Source organism: Lissotriton vulgaris, chromosome 2_1 (assembly GCF_964263255.1).
Source record: "Lissotriton vulgaris chromosome 2_1, aLisVul1.2, whole genome shotgun sequence".
NCBI classification, from domain to species: Eukaryota; Metazoa; Chordata; class Amphibia; order Caudata; family Salamandridae; genus Lissotriton; species Lissotriton vulgaris.
Genome location: NC_141687.1, coordinates 147,548,722 through 147,568,506, shown reverse-complemented (window position 1 = coordinate 147,568,506; position 19,785 = coordinate 147,548,722). Strand labels below are relative to the sequence as shown.

Sequence of the window (19,785 nt, the reverse complement as noted above, 5' to 3'; positions counted from 1 at the left end):
TTACCATTTTAGGGTTAGATATAGGTATACTATATCTACAGCAAAGGGTGCTTACACGACTTTGCCCCAGCTGTCATGCAGCCAGTTGTGTCAGATTTAGGAGGCCAGCCAGGGGTGGCATAATACATGCTTCAGCCCCTGGTAGGCCCTGGGTGCACCTATGCCCTGAGTTACAGGGTCTGATAAGGTGGCCCAGTACCAATTGGAAATGTACCTAAGGTACATGGAATCCATTTTACAGAGAGAGCAGTAGGCCTGGGGTCCTGATTGGCAGGATCCCAGGTCGACTATGTCAAAAACCAGCTAAAACACAGGGCAAAAAGTTGGGGGCAACCATAGTCAGGAGGTACCTTCCTACACTCCCCTTTAAATAAAACAAACGGGCCCGAAGGATGGGTTCCCAAGGGACTAATGAGGCTAGGGGAGGGGAGCCACACAGCCCCCTCCTTTAAAAAAAAAGACCTGGGGTATGGAGTCCCCAAGGCCTAATAAATCTTGGAGAAATATATATTTGGAAGCATGCATGTTTTCCTACAACAAGTTTGCTCAATCGGTATTTAATTCTGAGCACCGAGTTGGCCAGAAGGCATTTGTCAAAGTAAATAGTATCTGCCAACTGCAATAATAATATTTACCAAAATGGCCATGCCTCTACAATTCATCTTTTAAACGATCAGTATCTAGAAAGGCAGGAGGTGCTTTGGCCAGGCAAAGGGAAGGCACAGCAAAACCAAAGGGGATGATGGACGGAGTGTTGAACATTGCAAGCACTCACCCCCAGTCAACTGATCTGGGTTTAATCCATCATCATTCTTTAGCTTACTCCAAGGCCATAGGAAGGCCCACCCATGATATGGGTGTAAGAACACCGAAATGGACATCTACGGTCAAGCAATTTACGGAGTTGCAATTCTCATTATTTTAGCCCTTCTGCCAACCTCGAGTGCACTCTAATAGGGTCTTCACAAAATCCTATAGTGATTTGTTGAGGATGGCTTTCTGTAATTACTTGATTGTTACAGTAAGCCTGTCTCATAAACTTGTGATCCAAAGTGTTTTTATGCCATATGAGAAACTTTTAAGGATCTTCACCCAGCCCCTGGTCTTACTCTTTTTCAATACCTCATCGACACATGATCTTCTCTATGTTTTTCTTTAGAGGTCAACATTCACGTGAGCATTGTAGGGTTTCAGTGTTTTTATATCACGCCACTTAGCAACTGTGACCTCTTCGGAAGAGCATCTTCCAAAGATTGAACGGCACAAACTTGTCTTTGTTTTACCTGTTTCAGGCTAAGATCGTATTATGAGAACTGAATTAATGTTAAAGTATTCTATCCTAAGCAATCGTTGAAATCTGGATAAGGCCTATTATCGATATTTGAGGGTATATTTACGAACCCCTTGCACTGCCGTTGCGTCAGTTTGTGACGCAGTGCCAGTGAAAACCACCACATCATATTTATAAGGCCACACAAATCCACTGTGAGTGGCTTTGAATGGCCTCATAGATACGGAGTAAGGCAAGGCACGCAAATCTTTGCGTAGCCTTACTCTGCGCTAGGAAGGCGTTCCCTGGCCGTTGCAATGAGTGTTACCACGCAAAATGCATGGATTTTGATGGATCCCCAGATTAACAAGACCATGGAAACCTGGGGATGCTCCAAAACCTTACACCGCCCTAGGGAAGGTGCAACGAGGAGAATAACTTTATTTCTCCTCTATTTTCTCTTTTTATGTGTGCTTTATTCTTCAGCATACATAGAAAGAGGAAAGTGCCTCCCAGGATTGTTTTTGTGCAGGCAGGTACCCCTTTCGCCACAAAAATAATCCTGCATGCATCACAGGCACCCTTGCACAATGATGCAAGGGTGCCTGCATTGGTTCTAAGCTGTGGAAACCGCGCCAGCTCAGGTGGATAGGACAGGAATGCACTGTATGCCATTGATGCAGCACATTCTTGTCCTTTGATGCAGGACATTTCAGCAAGGTACCTTGCTGCTCTGCCCTGCGCCAAATCCCCATAAATATTCCCCTTTGTGTTTGTGCACCAGTTTTTTGTCGGTACTTATAAAAGGCTTCTCAACACTATTTGTATTAGAATCCCGGGGCTTCATTAATGAGGCCCCTTACGCCATCGGAACGTCACTTTTTGTGCCGTTCAGTGACACAGGAGCCTGCTCCATATATACAAGGCAACACTAAGCAATTTTTTGGCTTAATGCTCCCTCGTAAATATTCTCCCCTTTAACTCCGTTTTCTGTGTTAAAGGGGCGGGCAAAGGGTGTTGCTGGGGATGTTCCCAGCAACATCAATGGCATTTTGACACTGCCTCAGATTTTCGAGAAATCGCAAATCTGAGGCAGCGCCAAAAATGTACGCCTCCCATGGGGAGGCGTAAGGGAGGCATAACAAGAAGAAATATCTTTATTTGTCTTTGTTTTTCCTTTTTCTATGTGTGCTGCAGCACACATAGGAAAAAGGAAAAAGGTTTACCTTATGCACAAAAATCAATCTTCCCTTCAACGCAGGCACCCTTGCACTATGGTGCAAAAGTGCCTGCGTTGGTGCACGTCAGCCTATTGTGCACCAGCGCAGGGAAAAAGCACAGGAATGTGCCGTATTTCATAGATATGGTGCATTCCTGCCCTTTTCTTTTGCCATAGGGCAGCGCAGCAGGAAGGCTGCTGCGCTGCCCTACGGCAAAAACACATAAATGAGGCACACGATTTCGAATTCACACCCAACCCAGATTAAAAGCTGGCCCAGAACCCTAAGGTACTCAAATCTCTGACTTACATAATTTTAGTAATGTACTGTGGGCCTAAATCTTCAATGCCTTATAGTTGTCAGTGACTTATCCCCTTCTCTCCTTCCCTGTTTCCCCCCACCCACGTTGCCCGCTTACCTATCTTTTCCTACTTGTATTTGCCAATCATTCTCGGCAGCGAGGGCACTGATGCAGCCTTAAGTAGCATGGGCTTGAAATCCTAAACTTGGAGTATTGCTTGCTTTCTTTGTCTGTCCTCGTGCCCCATCCTAAATACTAAGGAGCCGAATCACAAAGAGCCTCTGCAGTCATGGCGGAGTCCCTGCAATGAGAATTTTCATTGTGGCGATTCTGCCACAAGTGCAGAGACTCCGTCACGACTGTGGAGCTTCTGCCATGATTGCGGAGGAGCTTTGTGAATCGGGCCCATAGAGTGTGCATGCGCTCACACAGTCCTTGGAATTACTGAAAAACATTGACCGGCATATAAGACGTTTCTATATGGTCTAGAGGGTGAGTTGTAAAATGAGCCCGACACAACGGAATGCAGATATAGTCATCATCAAGGTACGCCAAACCTCTTCCCACCAATCCACTAAGTGGGATATTGTGCAACTACCTTTACTGCCTCAAGAACACATGAACCTAGGAGAGATGACAACCAGCTCTGATTGGTTATTGATGTTTGATGACTTCCCTGACAGCATTTGCAACCTTCAGCACCCTCCGCCCAAGGGCAGAAAGAATGGGCGGCCACAGTAGTTGACTTCCAGACCCTTATCACATAACCTGTTCACAGGCAGAATCTTCAAACCAATCTGATGTCATCAGGGTGATACAAAGTTGCTGGGATCAGAAAGACGACAGAGGATAATGCTGCCCCGTCCCATACGGCCCATTTCCATTCTGAATCCACCTCATTCATACAACACGTGTAGGAGAAAGAAACAAATATGTGTTTTTTCAATGAAATCTCCCATTCTACATTTTAATAAAAGTGTATCAATGGATCTGAGTGTAAATAAAGTGCTTGGATTGTGGTGAATCTATTATTCAATCAGGATTTGTTAAGTGCTGCTTATCACCTGTGAGGGTATCCAGGATGTGGGGAGATTGGAAACTCCCTGCTGAGATGCATTAGTCGAAGAGCCAGGTCTTCAGGTCCTCTTGAGCTCCTGCAGGGTGGGGGATGTGCGGATGTGAAGGGGGAGGCCATTTTAGGAACTGGCTGCCAGTTGTGAGAGGGCACCGCCACAGCTCCTGCTTCTCTGGATGTGGGGTGTGTGGTTCAAGGATAGGGCCGAGGAGAGATGTTTGTCTGTAGGTTGGTGAAAGTTCACCCTGTGGTTGAAGTAGGCTGGTCCCTTATTTTGAAGGACCTTGTAGGCATGGCTGAGTAGTTTGAACTGGCACAGTTTGCTGACGGGAAGCTAGTGTAGAGATTGAGGTGGTGGGAGATGTGGGTCCATCTCGGGAGGTTGAATATGCATCTGGCTGCTACATTCAGAATGGTCTGGAGTTTGTTTAGTAGTTGCGTGGTAATTCCCAAGTAGATCTAAATCTAAAGACCTGATGTAGAAGTAAAACCCCTGCATTTCACCTTTTTTAATAATGGGTGATCCATGGCTTACTATGTTAGAAACTCTGTGCTTTTTACCTCTCCTGTGAGTGTAGATCCAATGGCGGCTTTGAACTAGTGTTTGACACGAGGCAAGTTTATTGCTAAAGTGAAAACATGAGTCAAAGTAGCCTGGTTGCTAAGACAGAAGAAAAGGTCAATACATCTTTAGTGTCAAGGCAAACAGAGAGTCAATGCAGCTCTGTTGCTAAGGAAAATTCAAGAGTGAAGTCAAATGTGTTTCTGAGGCTCATTGGATTCATGCCTCCCACACTGCCAAAGCCAAAGTCGAGTCAGATGAGTCAAGGGAAGTAAGTTGTAAAGGCCTGTCCATCACACCCTGAAGTTATGACGAATTGACTATGGCATTTGCTGCTAGCTGTGGAAAAAAGTGAAAGACAATCTTCACATGAACATTCTGTCCCTTTTCTTGGTGACAGAATAGTCTCTAAACGTACCCTACAATGTCTACTATAGCCTTATAGCCCGCTGCCGAAGGTTATACCGGTTGTTAAAGGCCCTGAACCCGAAATATAGGCCTGAACCGCAGGACAGTGTCTTTTACAAGCAGAAAGACTATAAGTCTTTTAGAACATTCCACCTACTCTGGGTAGAATGTTCTAGATTAAAAAGAGAAAAACGTGAACACCTTAATTGGAATATTGGCCCTCTGGGTTATACCAGCCATTATAAGCGCCGAGCTACTCTGTTATCTTCAATGGAGCTCCAAACATTCCAATCTTCTAATAAAGCATATTCCATGAACTGGCATGCAATCAATTGCACATAAACATCATTGCATGCGCGACCCACCTAGTGGATTCTGTTATCCAATAGGAACGGCCGATATAAGGGTGTGTGGACGCGGCTGCAGCATGAATGGATCCTATAGTATGCAATGTGTGATTTCACTGACCATAGGCGCTAGAAGTAGACGTGGGTGGAGGGAGTGCTGCAGCACCCTCAAAATAAACATGCTGGAGTTCAGAAGGTGAATGAACATTACAGATACCTTTAAATGTTCTTATTTGGTCACATCACCTGTACCATCTGAGACTGAGGTCAAATGTCAGGCTGTAACTTCTGACACATTGTTGCTTATTCTTTTAACATGGAGATTTTTTTTTCTTCTCTGGGGCAAAGTTAGAGGATATTAAAGTGAGCTAACTGACAGTCTTGCTCGGGTACCAGGAGTGTGAAAGGAAAGGCTGTTGGATGTCAATGGTTTCTAACCAGTAACATTTAACCCCTTCCATGCGGCCGCGATTCTACGCCTGTGCGGCAGAATCGCGAGTGGGCGGGTTTATGACTGCGCCCAGCCGTCATCAGCACACGAGCACCGTAGTGCATGACGGCTGGGGGCCGTCATCAGCATGGAAGGGGTTCAAATCCTGTAACACAACTGAACAAATATTTCACAGTATATCAGCAATCATAAAAGCACAAATGAAGCACATTTTATCAGTAATTCCAAAGTGTGATGGAAAAAACACTTGTAATATGCTCCAAAAAAATTAAGAGACTTTACTTGGTGATGCCCAAATTATATATATTTGCTGAAAACTGATTTGCACAATATGAATTGTGCACTAGGTAGTTTTATCAGTAAAAGTGAATGCCAGTGTCGTATCCCCCCTTTGACAGGGGCATGGGGGTGACCAATCTCCATCTCTACTACCAGGCCACGAAGCTCATTGTGATCCACGATTGGTTCGCAGGTGGCTGGTCCAACCCGGCGTACCGGGTGGAACTCAGGGCGATGGACTTCGCGCGGATCCAGGCTTTCCTGTATGGCAGCCCGGTGCCGCAGGCTCTACCCCCTGTCACCAGGACGGTGCCCATGGCCTGGCGTACAACCCTCCACCATGCGCAGTGGGACCGGAGGCTCACCAGGCAGACGCCTCTGTGGAGTGGGACATGGCTGCGGGAGGTCTCGTACGTACGGGATTTACGTCGCTGGGATCTCATCGGGATCTCGCTACTTGGAGACGTGTGGATGGGAGATCACATTAGATCTTTCGCAGACCTACAACAGCGTCACACCCTCCTCCCCTCCCAATTTGATAAATATTTACAACTCAGACACGCCCTCCACACTCACATTCCATCCCCCAACTCCTTCTCGGAATTCAGTCCCTTAGAGGCCCAGGTGATAATGGGGAACCTGGGTGGGGGGTAGGGGGGGTGTCTCGAATTTACCGATCACTGGTGAACAAAATCCCTGCGTCCTTAGATCGGCTCCGGGCCCGCTGGGAGGGGTGGCTGGGTCCCCTGGAGGAGGCTGATTGGAGGGATGCCCTTATGGCTCGCAAAACGTTGATAACATCCTCCAAGTTACGCCTCATCCAACTCTACTACCTCCATGCGGCATATCTCACCCCGGCACAACTTTTCAGTGCCCGCATGCGATCCTCCCATGCCTGCACGCACTGCGATCACGCTCCAGCTGATTTCTATGATTTGGTATGGCAGTGTCCTGCTTTGGCGTCATTCTGGTGGAGAGGTGGAGCTCGAGCTCACACACGCCCTCGGGTGGGAGGTCCCCCACGACCCGAAGTGCCTGCTTTTGGGAGTGTTTGATGGCCTTGACGGATCCAGGGCAGATAAGCGTCTCCTAGGGACAGTGGTGGTGAAGAGAGATATAGCAACGCTCTGGTCCCAGGTCACGTCACCGACTGTGCGGAAATGGAGGAAAGGGGTGGATTGGTGCGGAGCCCAGGAGGAACCCCTCTTTGAGCCCCGGGGATGTCCTGAACTCTTCGGCAAAGTGTGGGTTAAATGGTTCAATTTGTTACCTGTTTGAGGGGTCTTGTACTTGTGTAGTAATATGCGAATGTCACACTCACTACCTTTGGGTCCAGAATATTTTTGTCTGCTTTCCTTGATTGTATTTCATCATAATAATGTGCTTAATCTGCTACCAATGAATTTATCTGTTACCAATAAAAGAATAAAGTTGATTATCAACAAAAGTGAATACCAGTGTGAATTTTGTGGAAAATGTTCTGTATGTAAATTATGGTGCACTACCACATCATGCTCTGACATGTGCTTTGTAACTGCACAAAGCGCTACTTACCACACCCTTACCACTTTCCTGCTGAATGACCGTGACTCATTTGCTATATTTATTCTTTGTATGACACTTGCATTTATCATAATCCCTATGACTTCAGTGATGTTCCATCATCTATGTATCTTTTGCTTTCTCGCCCTAAGTGCGCCGGTTATGCCCAGACGTGGGTCCCGGGCTCACTGTGCCACTGGATACAAGCTAGCCTGGCTGATGAGGTGTGATGCCCCAAAACCGGTCCCAGGATGCTTGTTTCCGTTCCAGAGAGGACCTGGCTTGGCAGTTCGGGCTGGACTGTTCCCATGAGGCACAGGGTCAAGACTGATGTGCATATGGCTGGGTCCAAACTGGGGTGGCGAAGAGAACTAAAGAACAATGGATTTAACCCAGATCTCTTGACTGGGGGTGAATGTTTGATTTGCTCTGCGTTCCGTCCATAATCTGTGTATCTTGTACCATTGAAGGCAGCACCCACCTCTGAAAAGTGTTCCAGCATGACTGTCACAGACACCACAATCACATGTGCAACTGCAAGAAAGCTGAAGAGAGGGAGAGGTGGGACAAGTGCGGGCTAGAAGGGCATCCAGTCCGGATACAGGACCGCTACCCATGTGAGGGATAGAAAGAGTCTTGGTCCCCCACAAATAAGTGCCAGTGGGGCCCGCTTCCACACATGAGCACAAATTAACCACGCCCCCCCAGAGTAGAGAAATCCATCCAACATCAAACATGACTACACATCTGCCATACTATGTCCCTATAATCATTAGTATGTGCTTACACACTTGCTACAAAAGATTAGCATTATATTCAAATGGCCGCACCCACCCCCATCAAATGCCTAAACAGCCACCATCATACACCCACACAGGCACTTTCACACTCCAAGGCACCTACCTTCATACAAACAAACTCCAACCACAATACACTTACTCCCATTCCCTTCCATCGCGCATTCACACAACCCCCGTGGACAATGCTCTATTGTGTCACTCTACACACAGTCACAACACCATGCATCCTTTCACACACTTAGGAACATAAGCAACGATTCTCTCAGAATCAGTTGCGCCATTATATATCTCTTAAAACATTCATAAACACAATCATTGAGCTTCTGAAATACATCTATTTTGAAGCTACCTTAAGTAGTAGTACCGTGGGGTTGGGACATGAGGACACATGTCGCCTTAATTCAAGAATTCCGTGAGTTTCTATGGCAAAGCCTCTGTCAGTGTATTACTCAACCTAAGATTGGTGCAAGTAATCAAATACCTCCTCCACACTGTGAATCCGACCGCTGGACAAATAGTGCAAAGTCTTTACTGTTTAGCCCAAGTCAGGGGAGATAGTGGCGTTTTTCTGCTGTTTATCCGGCAGCCGGCTGAATAGACAATGGAACCCTCGGGGAGGGGGTGGAGGTGGAGAATACGGAAATGTAATTTCCTTTCAATTTACACTGGAGTGGAGGACGTTTTAGGTAAGAGAACATAAAATTGGATCTTTTAGCTTAGAATACGTCTCCCGCCTAAAGTGGGAGTGCTAACCTGTATGTAAAGTGTCACACGCCAATGACCTCACTGCTCGGTCCAGGCTCTTGCCATATGATGCTCTTAATCTTTTTTGAAACTGAAACTGCTTTCCTTTGCTGCTACCTCTTTTTTATGGTGCTTGACCTAACAAGTCAACAACAGAGCCTTGGATACACTTCTCCAAAACACAAACTCCTTCCTTTAAAGTGGTAACCACTTCCTGTATGGACTGTTGTAGAGGAAAGTTTTCTGAAACCGGGACTTTCTCGGTATTGCTAGATATGATCATTTAAGACAAACGCGTACTTTATTTTATCTTGATTTCCATTACCTTTAATTATTTTATCTTTATTTACTCTTTTTTTTAAACAACTGTGTGACTTTGAGGATTGCAGGCTGAACGTATTTCAGTGTTAGTTTTTAACAGCAGCTACTGAAGGAAAAAATGACAGCGATAAGGAAAGTCTTTCCCAAATGTTCAACTTGCGTTATTATTGCGAATTTTGGTGCATATGTATCAAGCAAAATTGCGATGGCAGACGCAGAAATTTGCAGAATTTCGGCGTTTGCGATCGCAATTTTGCTAAGTGCTATCAGCCTGATTCATCAAAGACCCGTTTTGCGAGTCTTTAATAGCGATTCATAAGGAATCGCTATTAAAGACTCGCAAAACGGGATTCATGTAGGAATCGCAAAAAAAATGCGATTCCTACACATTCCTTATTTGCGATTAGCAAATTGCTAATCGCAAATAAGATAGCGATTTAAAGGTTGCCAGGGGTGTCCAAAGGACACCCTGTAGCACCCCTTAAATGCAAATTTAAACAGGTGTTGCACACACACATGTCCAAAGGACATGTGTGTGTGCAATATGCAACTTAGAAAAATGCTTTTAAAAGCATTTTTCTAAGTTTTCGCTATTTACCACGAGGTTTGACCTCGCGGTAAATAGCGGGCCGAAATTGCGAATTCGCAATTTTAAAATGGATGATGAATTGCATTTAAGGAATCTCAAATAGAGATTCCTTAAATGTAATTCCTCGCAAAGTAGCGAAATTGCTATTACCGGTTTTTGCATTTGGGATGATGAATCCCAAATGCAATAATTGCGCTCGCAAAGGGCCAGATTCTGAGAATCTGGCCCTTTGCGAGCCAATTCAGCTTCATGAATCTGGCTGTATGTATGAAGGCAAATCTGTATGCAAAATAAGGAATTGCAAAATTTGCGATTCCTTATTTTGCAATTGCATTTTAGGAATCACAAATTTTGCTATTCCTTAAATGCAATGTAAGAAGCACAAAAAAGTGAATTTGGCCTTAAGGAATCGCAAATTAGCAAAATTTTCTTTTTTGCATTTTTCAAAGTGCAATGTGAAACACATACATGCCCTTAGGACATGTATGTGCACCACATGTGCACCTATGCTTATTTCAGGGGTGCAACAGGGTGTCCTTTTGACACCCTTGCACCCTTGAAATTGCATTCTCAATTTGCGATTCTCTAATTGCTAATCGCAAATTGAGAATGTCTTCCCATTCATTCCTATGGGCCTTAATTGCGAATCACAATTTGAGATTCACAATTAAGGATTATAAAGGGTTTTCAAAATATATTGCAAATCCTACATACAGAGCATTTTGCAATTCTCAAATAGCGATTAGCAAAAAATCGCTATTTGAGAATCGCAAAAGAGGATTTTGATACATATGGCCCTTAATTTTCCTTTACGTGCATAAACGAAATATTCTAGTTTTATAGAACAGAAATACTAATGAGTAATTTATTGTAGTTGTTGTGAATAGTTCTAAACTTGCCGGGTTTTAAAATACTATTCTACATTGTATCTTTAAGAAAAACATTTTCTATTATCCAGCTGGGTCTTAACTGGCCAATAATGACCATTCGTTTATGGGCCTCTTAGAGGTTGTCATATCACCGTGCACTATCATATCATTCTAAAAGTTTCAGGGCAGAGATAGTTAGACTACATAGATCTTGCTTGTTGGGACTCTTGTTTCTGACAGTGTGAGTACAGAGGACCAGCACGTGCACATTTTCAGAAAGGATATAAAGATTTATTTAAGCCTTCATACAGAGACAGACTGTTCTGAGGCAGCGTTACCATAAACATACCTGATTTGATCCAGAAAGAGAGTGCTGGGGTAGAGGTTATTTACAAGGTTTTTCGGTGCATCCCTACTCGACTTTCAGCAACAGCTATATTTTTGTCAATTGAACCTTCAGACTAATAACATCAACTCATACTTCTGTCCGGTTTTACCACCGCATGCCGCAACGCTTTTTTGCTCTGAACCTATAAATTGTTCCTGGTTCCTCCGTAACTTTATTGTCCATCACTGGATGACAAAATAGTCTCTTTTTTGCTCCTGAGGCGAACCCCCCACAAAACTTACGGGGTTCGAAACGGCTAGACCCGTGTATTTTAGTGTGGTGAACCAAACGAATGTGCTGTTGTGACAGCTAAGGCTGGCTTTGTGCGATTTAAATCGTGTACCAAAATTCATTAGTGTTTCTTATGATTATGGGCACAGCCAAGCCTTGTTATTAATTTGTGACATTGTTTCGTCTTAGACCCCCTAGCCAGTTCAAACTGCTTAATATTTTTTTACGTGTTAGTGGTACATGAGTGTGTGTATGATTGTGAGAGAGAGTGCTTGAGAGAACACTGTATGAATGTTGAATGGTTGGGATAAGTGAATTATTGTTTGATTATGTATTGATCTTGGTTTGTTGCAATTAGATTTATTTTGTTGTGTAAATATCAAGTGGGTTGTTGATTTTTTGCTAAAATTTTCTTCTGAAAAAAACTTGCGGTGTTTCCTTTGAGAAAGAGGGTAACATGTAATGAATTGTCTTTTCAAATGAAATAAAGATTATTGATTATTCAGGACACAGACTGACCAGTGGCTTTCGTGTCCGTCCAAGGTGTGTTAACTAGCTATCAGTATTGGCATTTTTGGTTGTTTATTTCCTCTTAGAGATTGTCATTTGTACCCGACAATCACCGTGCACTATCATATCATTCTAAAAGTTTCAGGGGAGAGATAGTTAGACTACATAGATCTTGCTTGTTGGGACTCTTGTTTCTGACAGTGTAGGTACAGAGGACCAGCACGTGCACATTTTCAGAAAGGATATAAATATTTTTTTAAGCCTTCATACAGAGACAGACTGTTCTGAGGCAGCGTTACCATAAACATACCTGATTTGATCCAGAAAGAGAGTGCTGGGGAGAGGTTATTTACAAGGTTTTTCGTTGCATTGCTTGTGTGGTGCAAAACAGTGTGCATTTACTAACTTACCTACGACTGCTACTCCTCCTGGGGTGCGGCCGATCAACCAGGACTCTCCCGCCGTCTTTGTCCTGGGCTTTTCTTTTAATCTGACTCCAGGTGTAGCCAATCGTCCCAGATCCTTCCAAACGTGAGCTAAAGCATGTCTACTGATGTTCCAATATCTGCCTTCAGTGTCTCTGCAGAAGTGTTGTCAGGCCCTACTACTTTCCATTTCTCAGATGACATCTTTATACCCAAGCATGCATTTGCTTACCAACAAAACGTCCTGCATGCACAGTAGAAAATGGTGCAGCACCACACCAGGGCGTGCACATCTTTCAATACATTTAAGACTGAGTTCTTAGAAGTTTAAATAGAAAAAACGGAACTCCTGAAGGAATTATTTTGTGTGATTGATTCTGTAATTCTATAAATTAGTCGCACAGAATGCACTCCACGTTCAACTAAATTGTATACAGTGACATTTTGGCCATACAATGAATGAAATATATGAAATATCTATGAAAATGCATATTCTCTGTTGGCGTATAAAGTAAGTACCGTAATTTATTTTGCACACATACGTTTTTTTCATTATGAAACCACATACTATTGGATGACTTATTAATCCATGGTCACTACAGTTTAGGTTTTTCAACACTAAATTGTAAAACATGAAATATTTTTCCCCGAAGTATGAACAGTCAGAACAGATAGCACAGACCACAAAACGATAATACAGTTGTTCTAATGCAATAACCCATGGCGGGGCCTTAGAAGGTGTGTCAACCACTTAGCCCAAGTGTCTGTGATGCCAAATATGAAGCATCAAATGAACATTTCATAGGCTGATGAGGGAAGGTGGTCGACGTTTCACTCTGAGATGGAAGCAATCCATGAGACCTTTCTCAAGTTGCGTCCATGTAAATCTTACGTATACATTTGGGTATTACCACGAGACGGAATTCTTGCAGAGATTCAGAGGGCCTAATTAAGGCGTCTATGGTCATTTGCTTAGTTGTTATTGTTATTGTTAACTTGGTCTTTTTATAGCGCCAACTCACCAACAGGTCTCTAGGCGCTTAATGAACGATATTCTCCCCAAAAACCATTCTGGCCACTGAAAACGCTCCTGTTTATCTGGAAATGTGAGTTGCATAAATTTGAGTATGTTTCACTGCAGTGCTTTGTGAGTTGAATCCATATGTCTTTTGTGTCTTCTAGTATTGTGTTCTTGGAGCTTGTTGCACCCTTTTATTGGTCAGACTGTATGTCAGTCAGTCCTTCTCATATAGCATATTCTAATGACACTAATTCTGGGATTTCCAGTTTATGACTGTAATGGTCGGCTGATTGCTACAGATGTTGAGCTCTGCAGCAGTTCTCTAAATATGGTTATACAACAGTTGTGGGAGTAGATCACTACCAATAAGAAAGTGATCAATTCTGGAATTGGTGCCCCATACATGCAATAAAAATGTGTATTTCCTTGTCTTCCTTGAGTAAGGTGTTAGGTGTATTGGAATGAATGATTTAACATTAAGGTAGTAATTACAGTGTACGAATAAATTCCAATATGTGTGGTACCTCCTTTCATCACACATACCAGAATTATACGTTTTCTGGTAAATATCAGCAGCTCAAACCTATGTATCTGAGGAAATGCCCAGGATTTGACTGCATGAGTGGATGTTGGTGCGGTAAGCATCAAATTCCACATGTTAGACTCCCAAAACGCGAATAGGTGATAACTATTGCCCAGAATAAATACCAAACACCTCATTGGCGGTTATTCGCACAGAATGCACTCCACGTTCAACTAAATTGCTTACAGTGACATTTTGGCCATACAATGAATGAAATATATGAAATATCTATGAAAATGCATATTCTCTGTTGGCGTATAAAATAAGTACCGTAATTTATTTTGCACACATACGTTTTTTTCTGTATGAAATCACATAATATTGGATGATTTATTAATCTATGGTCATTACAGTTTAGGTTTTTCAACACTAACTTGTAAAACACGAAATATTTTTCACCGAAGCATGAACAAATAGCACAGACCACAAAATGATAAAACAGTTGTTCTAATGCAATAACCCGTGGCGAGGCCTTAGAAGGTGTGTCAACCACTTAGCCCAAGTGTATGTGATGCCAAATATGAAGCATCAAATGAACATTTCATGGGCTGACGAGGGAAGGTGGTCGACGTTTCACTCTGAGATGGAAGCAATCCATTAGACTTTTCTCAAGTTGCGTCCATGTAAATCTTACGTTTACATTGAGTTGGTTGCACATATTTCCATATGGGTATTACCACAAGACGGAATTCTTCTTGCAGAGATTCAGAGGGCCTAATTAGGGCGTCTATGTTCATTTGCTTAATGAGCAATATTCTCCCCATAAACCATTCTGGCCACTCAAAACACTCCTATTTATCTGGAGATGTGAGTGGCATAAATTAGAGGATGTTTCACTGCAGCGCTTTGTGAGTTGACCTCCATATTTCTTTTGTGTCTTCTAGTGTTGTGTACTTGGAGCTTATTGCACCCTTTTATTGGTCAGACTGTATGTCAGTCAGTCCTTCTCATATAGCATATTCTAATGACACTAATTCTGGGATTTCCAGTTTATGACTGTAATGGTCGGCTGATTGCTACAGATGTTGAGCTCTGCAGCAGTTCTCTAAATATGGTTATACAACAGTTGTGGGAGTAGATCACCACCAATAAGAAAGTGATCAATTCTGAAATTGGTGCCCCACACATGCAACAACAATGTGTATTTCCTTGTCTTCCGTGAGTAAGGTGTTAGGTGTATTGGAATGAATGATTTAACATTAAGGCAGTAATTACAGTGTACGAATACATTCCAATATGTGTGGTACCTCCTTTCATCACACATACCAGAATTATACGTTTTCTGGTAAATATCAGCAGGTCAAACCTATTTATCTGTGGAAATGCCCAGGATTTGACTGCATGAGTGGATGTTGGTGCGGAAAGCATCAAATTCCACATATTAGACTCCCAAACGCGAATAGGTGATAACTATTGCCCAGAATAAATACCAAACACCTCTTGGCGGTTTTTCCTGGATGCAATAGTTATGCTGCACAACGGTAGCCAACCCGTAATTACCTCCTATTCCATCTTCCCATCCCATTTCTTTCCAAGAAGCAGCTTGTCTGCTCTACAGAAACCTATTACCTAGCATAGTCAAACATATCCTTCAATATGGCGCCGCCTACCTGGCCCGGCATGCATAAAGGGGGAATTGCGTCAACCATATATCCTCAGAATACCAAACAAACGAAAAAGAAAAACACAAATCAATCTCGATAAACAGAAACAGGGAGAGAGGGACGGACTCAGGAATGGAGAGGGAAGACCAGGACTCGGAGTAATGAAGATTACCGGTGAGTAACCGGACATGAGGGCTTTAGTCTTTTAGGTGGTGCCAATCGTTCCTGAACTTAGGTCACCGAGATGGATCCAGAATGCCATTAGTGACAGTATTCAGTACATTTGGACCTATTGATGATAATGATTTGTGGAGAAGGATGGTTATAAAATGTGTCTACAAGATATGGATGGTGTATGAATCACTTCAAAGCAATGTGAGCTATCTCAACTTTAAAAGGGAGGGCTAAATAGTGAAGAGCCTAACCACTGCTCCATGGAAATTATATTGCGTTGCCGCTTCCCATATAGAAAGCATGGAATAAACAATCTGGGTATTAACTTTTACATTGTAGCAGTATTTAGGGATATCATGCATTGCTGTTTTGGGATTAACAGTCATCTTTCAGTTTTAGTGGTGACCTAGATTTATCTCTGTCACAAAGTCATTAAAGGATGGCCTGCTGTAGACATTATTTTGAAGAGGCCCCATCTTCTCTGAATGATGGTGTGATTTTGATATTGTATGGTCTTCTTAAGGACCTGTTGCCGTGGCTTCTGGCAGACTTTTTATATGTTCATTGATCTAATTTTGTGAAACCTGTATTGTTATGGATTCCAATGATTCCACTAATTACCTAAGGTCTCCTAGGTTGTAATATTCTTGTGTGTGCCCATCTAAATTGATAGATTTTGTCACCGGTCCCTACAGGATATATTTTATATCTCATTTTTGAGTGCTGGCTTCAGTTTTGTCACGATAATGTTAGTTTCATACGTATAGCCTACAGCTATACATATTGTGTGATCTTTAGTATAAGTGTTCCGTCTCTTAGCTATAGACAGGATGCATCTAGCTTGGTTGTGTTTCAGAAGGTAGGCTACGACTTCTCAGATTTTGTTGGGATCTTTCTGATGTTGCAGGCTTTACTTGTGTGTGGTCTGGAATTTTAACGACTTGTCACAATGATATTAAACAATGTTGGAATGAAGTATCCCAAAAAGACCAACATATAATCAACTTCTCTCTTCTCAGGAACTCTGAAGATTCTCTACAGCTTTGGTATTCTGGGTCTGTGACTTTTTGAGCAGGTTCTAGATATCAACACACCCACCAGGGCAACTGATTAGTTGGTTTTCCATCTTCTCAAGTCTCTTGTCAGCATCATCAATCCTCACTTAAAAAGATTCCAGCACTTTGCACACAGATTTGACGTCTAAATTTGTCTTGGCCATGGATAGTTCTGATACGTTTATGGACAAGGCAATATCTTTCAGTTACGACATCAAAGACTCTAATGTAACTGACAGTCAGGGTGTTTTGTAGTTCCTGACAGTGCTTTTCGAAAATCAGTTGGCAGGACGCTTTGAACCAGATATAGGTGGTCTTCTAAAGTCAATACCTAGCTTAAGCTTGAGTCATTGCCCTAGACTAGTGGAAGTGCTTTCTAGTTGTTCTGAGTTATGTTACCGAGAAAATTTACCCTCCAGTTATAGAAATACTAGCATCCTGTCCCAGTCTCAGGTAATGTGAGTAGGGCTGGCGCACAGCTGATTTACTGTTCTAGTTGATTCAAAGTTTTAGGTGCTATACGAGTGATGTCAAGCGTCCCGCGACATCCAATGTAACAGGCTGTGTAGTGGGGTCAGTGGGACACTGGCCCCATCCTTGTATGCACACTGTATTCCCTCTGTGGTGGCAGAGGTTTCCACAAATACTTTCAAGACCAATTTATACTTATGGTTCTTTATTCATAATTTTTCTTGAGTTTGTTATATGCATTTTGTTAATAGATTCATCCTTAGTGTATTATAGTACAATCCTTATGCGTATCCAATGCATTTCGGGGTATAATGCACCCCTTCATCAGGGAAAGGACTCTGAAAAAATAAATTGTGTGGGTCATAAATAACGTAACAGGCAAAATTAAATTATAACCGGCATAATAAGCATGCATCTCTAGCAGCGTAGATTAAGTGCTAAGATGTGGCCGTTGTTAATGCGAGGCACCTCTTAGTGACCCCGTTAACCCCCGGTGTGGTGAGTATGTTGCAAACGGTGGAGGTTACAGTGCTTACTTGTACTGTTCACAGGGGATGGTAGATTCCTAAAACGGAAAAACGTGAGGAACGTGTTAAATCGGTGTGATGTGTCTCGTGAATGCGAGCGTGTTAGTGTCGATTTCGAGCGTAAACTAACCTTAGGTTAATGCATGCGGTCCTCCTTTCTTAGTCGCTGGTTCTGGCGGAACGCCATTACCCGCGTTTGGCTTCGTTAAAGAGATGCCCTTAGACCATCGCTCTGCAAGAACTCTAAAACCTTCCAAGAAAGGTGGTTTGAGATTTTAAACAAATGCTCACTTGATCTGATCCTTCTAATTATAGAAGAATTATCCGGAATACTTGGTGAATTAACCAGAGAAATTGAGGAAACATCTACTGAACTGTCTAAAATGTTAACAGAGGATGAATTAAAAGATATATTGGACGACATCCAAACCCAAATGGACAAACATACTAAAGACATTAACGAACGAAAAATACGCAAATATAGGAGAGATACTCTCGATTATAAACTCGGAGAAGTTTATACATGGGCGGAAGTGTATGCCCAAAAAAGACGGAACAAACCGTATACATCACAAACAGACACCTCGTCATCTGATAGCGACAGCGCTCAAAGAACCAAGAGACCCCAACAAACACCATCAGAACCAGATACAAGCAGAGCACAACAACCCACGACTAGCCATGTACCGGACCAAAGTCCTTTTTTAGAACAGGGCCAAACCCAAAAAGGCGACCCCGGAGAGGAAAGAACAAAAGACAAAGAAACAAGGAAAGAACCACCCACCACGAGGAGTACAACGGGAACGATCAAGGACAAACCAACCAAGAGAACACAGAACAACTAGTAATCAATATCAGTGATCACCACCTTACCCAACAAGAAATCAGCCTCTTACAGAAGGGAACGTCATTTGTACCCACCACGGATTCCAACACTTTGGAACTGGAAGTCAGTTTTTTTAAACTCATGAGGAAACTCCGACTTCGCCATTTTTTTGATAATGTGTTACCTCCCACCACCAAAGTGGAACCAGACCAACTTCTCGGGTTAAGACCCCACAGTACATATCAGCCACCGATCAGCCATAAAACATTAGATCTATTCGAAAACAGAGTCAAGCAGGATCTCAACAAACTTAACCCTAAACGCACCAAAACCAAGAACATCACCCAAAAGGACTTAACTACATTGAGAAAAATAGCCAACAATTGTACCATCACATGTGTCAAAGCTGACAAGGGCGGCGCACTAATAATCATGAATACAACCATGTATGAATCGAAAGTGTTAGAACACATCGGTGACAAGACCACCTACATGAAATTGAATGCAAACCCCACAATGGAATACATCAAAAATCTAAACAATATACTAGACAAAGCACATGAAATGGGAACAATCAACACCAAGACCAAGAATTTTCTCAGTAAATCCAACCCCAGAAGCCCGATCCTAAGAATGGTTCCAAAGATTCACAAAAACCTAATGGACCCACCCATGAGACCCATAGTCTCGACATGTGGGAGCCTCCATGAACCTATCGGACAATTGTTGGATAAATACCTTCAACCCACAGTACAAAATATGAAGTCATACACGAAAGATACCACCCACTTCATCACCAAACTCATGAACCTCAAAGTAGAAACAAACCAAGAACTGACCTTATGTACAGCGGATGTACGTTCCCTGTACACATCAATACCCCATTCTTTGGGAATTGAAGCCATTGAACAAGCCTTGCTTAAATCTGACATTGAGCGACCGTTCCAAACCTTCCTAATGGAACTCATGTTATTCACGTTGTACCATAGTTATTTTAAACATCACAACACATGGTATCAGCAACTCGTGGGCATGGCTATGGGCAATTCAGCAGCCCCAGCATATGCTAACATCTTTATGCAATATTTCGAGGAGCAACACATCCTCACGAACAGAAACTGGACAGATCATCTATTACTGTTTACGAGATACATAGATGACATTTTCATCGCCTGGAAGGGCAACCAAGAGG

The 19,785-nt window shown here is 42.8% G+C and overlaps 1 pseudogene; it reads right to left on the bottom strand.

The window, feature by feature from the left end:
• LOC147729719 (exosome complex component CSL4 pseudogene) overlaps nucleotides 1-19,525 on the bottom strand; it is a 45,634-nt pseudogene extending 26,109 nt beyond the window's left edge.
• Nucleotides 19,526-19,785: the final 260 nt, after the last annotated feature.